Source organism: Mustela lutreola, chromosome 16 (assembly GCF_030435805.1).
Source record: "Mustela lutreola isolate mMusLut2 chromosome 16, mMusLut2.pri, whole genome shotgun sequence".
NCBI lineage: Eukaryota > Metazoa > Chordata > Mammalia > Carnivora > Mustelidae > Mustela > Mustela lutreola.
In genome coordinates this window covers 53704519-53707623 of record NC_081305.1, presented here as the reverse complement: position 1 = coordinate 53707623, position 3105 = coordinate 53704519, and the positions used below count along the sequence as shown (strand labels likewise).

At 43.7% G+C, this 3105-nt stretch overlaps 1 long non-coding RNA gene across 1 annotated transcript; it reads right to left on the bottom strand.

The window, feature by feature from the left end:
• Positions 1-693: 693 nt before the first annotated feature.
• On the bottom strand, positions 694-1793 carry LOC131817411 (uncharacterized). The gene is made up of 2 exons (XR_009348504.1): positions 1703-1793; positions 694-795 (listed from the first exon to the last, which is right to left on the bottom strand). It is a non-coding gene; the product is annotated as an uncharacterized LOC131817411 (long non-coding RNA).
• Between the last annotated feature and the right edge of the window lie 1312 nt (positions 1794-3105).

Here is a 3105-nt window from a genome sequence, read left to right as displayed (position 1 = left end):
CTTACTGATTTTGAGGGGCGTTCTCTGAACCTCCTGAATTTTGATGCTCGTTCCCTTTGCCATATTGGGGAAATTCTCCCCAATAATTCTCTCCAGTATACCTTCTGCTCCCCTCTCTCTTTCTTCTTCTTCTGGAATCCCAATTATTCTAATGTTGTTTCGTCTTATGGTGTCACTTATCTCTCGAATTCTCCCCTCATGGTCCAGTAGCTGTTTGTCCCTCTTTTGCTCAGCTTCTTTATTCTCTGTCATTTGGTCTTCTATATCACTAATTCTTTCTTCTGCCTCATTTATCCTAGCAGTTAGAGCCTCCATTTTTGATTGCACCTCATTAATAGCTTTTTTGATTTCACCTTGGTTAGATTTTAGTTCTTTTATTTCTCCAGAAAGGGCTTTTATATCTCTCGAGAGGGTTTCTCTAATATCTTCCATGCCTTTTTCGAGCCCGGCTAGAACCTTGAGAATTGTCATTCTGAACTCTAGATCTGACATATTACCGATGTCTGTATTGATTAGGTCCCTAGCCTTCGGTACTGCCTCTTGTTCTTTTTTTTGTGTTGAATTTTTATGTCTTGTCATTTTGTCCAGATAAGTGTAAATGAAGGGGCAAGTAAAATACTAAAAGGGTGGCAACAACCCCAGGAAAATATGCTTTAACCAAATTAGAAGAGATCCAAAATCGTGAGTGGGGAGAAAGGGGATAAAAAGAGGTTCAAAAAGGAAGAAAGAAAAAAAAAAAAAAAAAAGAAAAGAAAAAAAAAAGAAAAGAAAAGAATTTTTAAAAAAAGAAAACACCTAAGAAAAATGTAAAAAAGAAAAAATATATATATTAGATAAACTAGTAAAAAATCGTTAAAAAAGAAAAAGGTAACAGTTAAAAAAAAAAAATTTTACCCGAAGGCGAGAAAAAAAAAAAATGAAAAAGAAAAAATTAAATTAACTGCAAGACTAAAAAAAATCACAGGAAAAAAGCCATGAGTTCCGTGTTTGGCTTTCTCCTCCTCTGGAATTCTGCTGCTCTCCTTGGTATTGAAACCGCACTCCTTGGTAGGTGAACTTGGTCTCGGCTGGATTTCTTGTTGATCTTCTGGGGGAGGGGCCTGGTGTAGTGATTCTCAAGTGTCTTTGCCCCAGGCGGAATTACACCGCCCTTACCCGGGGCCGGGGTGAGTAATCCGCTCGGGTTTGCTTTCAGGAGCTTCTGTTACCTGAGCGCTTTCCGTAGAGTTCCGGAGGACGGGAATACAAATGGCGGCCTCCTGGTCTCTGGCCCGGAGGAGCCGAGAGCCCAGGGCCCCACTCCTCAGTGCGCCCTCAGAGAACAGCGCCCAGTTACTCCCGTCTGCCTGACCTCCGGCCGCGCTCCGAGCTCACCGAGCCTGCGACCGGTTCAAGGTAACACGGAGCTGCGAGCTTACTGTCGGCTCTGTCTCTGTAGCCGGCTTTCCCGTTCCAATACCCGCAAGCTCTGCGACACTCAGACACCCCCGATCCTTCTATGACCCCCGATCCTTCTATGATCCTTCTATGACCCCGATCCTTCTTCGCCCCGGTTTAGCCTCTGGAGCGATGTCCCTCAGCGGAACAGACTTTTAAAAGTCCTGATTTTGTGCACGGTTGCTCCGCTGCTTGCCGGGAGCCGGCCCCTCCCCCCGGGGTCTATCTTCCCGTCGCTTTGGATTCACTTCTCCGCCGGTCCTACCTTTCAGAAAGTGGTTGTTTTTCTGTTTCCAGAATTGCTGTTCTTCTTCTCTTCGATCTGCCGATGGATTTTCAGGTGTTTGCAATCTTTAGATAAGCTATCTAGCTGATCTACGGCTAGCTGAAGCAGTCTCAGCTTGCTACTTCTCCGCCATCTTGACTCCTCCCCCCGAGTTCTGTATCTTTATCCATGTTTTAACTATTACAAAGGCTGTGTGTCAGAGAAGTAGTGGTTTTTGTGACTCACTTAATTATTGCTAAGAAGGCCCTAAGCAAGTGTATAGACTAACTGGGACTAAAACCAGGCATATTTCCCCTCAAATCTTATGTGCTTTCCAGTGTACTCCTTGGGTAAAACTCATAATGACTAGCAAGTTGATCTACCCTCAGGTAACCCCAGAACATGCTTTTAGAGGAAATATTGAGAGTATCTCAGAAGTGGTCATTGTGTTTTCAGGTTTTCTCAGCATCTTGGTGGAGCTCTTGGTATATATGTGCTCAGAAGCCACCAAGATCCTCCTGCCTGCTCCATTCAGCTTTTGGCCTAGCAGCACTGGTTAGAGCCTACGGACATGCCATTTTGGTTGAGCACTCAGAAGTGACCATCATTACTGTGACCAAATTACTAAAGTGAATTTTCTCCTGAATCCATAGTTCCCAGCTTCCCATTAATGATAAATGAAGTGAGGAGGAGAGGTGTCATGGGACTAGGAATTCATCTTTTCTGAAGATGCTCTTGACTGGAGACCAAATACTGCAGATTTGGACACAGAAGAATTGTCACTGGAAAGAACAGCTGCAGAAGTTGCTTGCCTGTATCAGAAGAGCAGCAAAAAATGAACTAGTCCTAGGTCTTCATATTCTAACAGTTTCCCACTTTCTGTTCTTGGCTTTTCTGTTCTCCATTTTCTGTTCTTTACTTTTATTGTAACTCCCTCAGTAATTTCTTCCCTCTGAGGGCTGATGGTATCGGTTCTATGCTGGTGTTTCCCAAGTTGACAATCGTCACATTTGGCCTGTAGGCCCATATTTGCTTGCCTCCAGAATACCTCCCCTGTGCTGCTCTTCTTTCATTATACAGATCAGAAATGGAAACTATCTTCATACCCCAATAATTCCTTATGTCCTTCCTTTTTATTTAAAAAAATTAAAAAATATTTATTCAGAGAGAGCACACAAGCCTGGGGAGGCGCAGAAGGAAAGGGAGAGAGAGAATCTCAAGCAGACACTATGTGCTGCATGTGGAGCCCAATGTGGTGCTTGATCCCACGACCCTGAGATCATGACCTGTGCTGAAATCAAGAGTTGAACATTAACCGACTGAGTAACCCAGGTACCGTATTCCTTCCCCTTGTATACTAGCTGTTCTGTAGCCTGGCTATGGTTAATTTTTTTCTCCTCTAA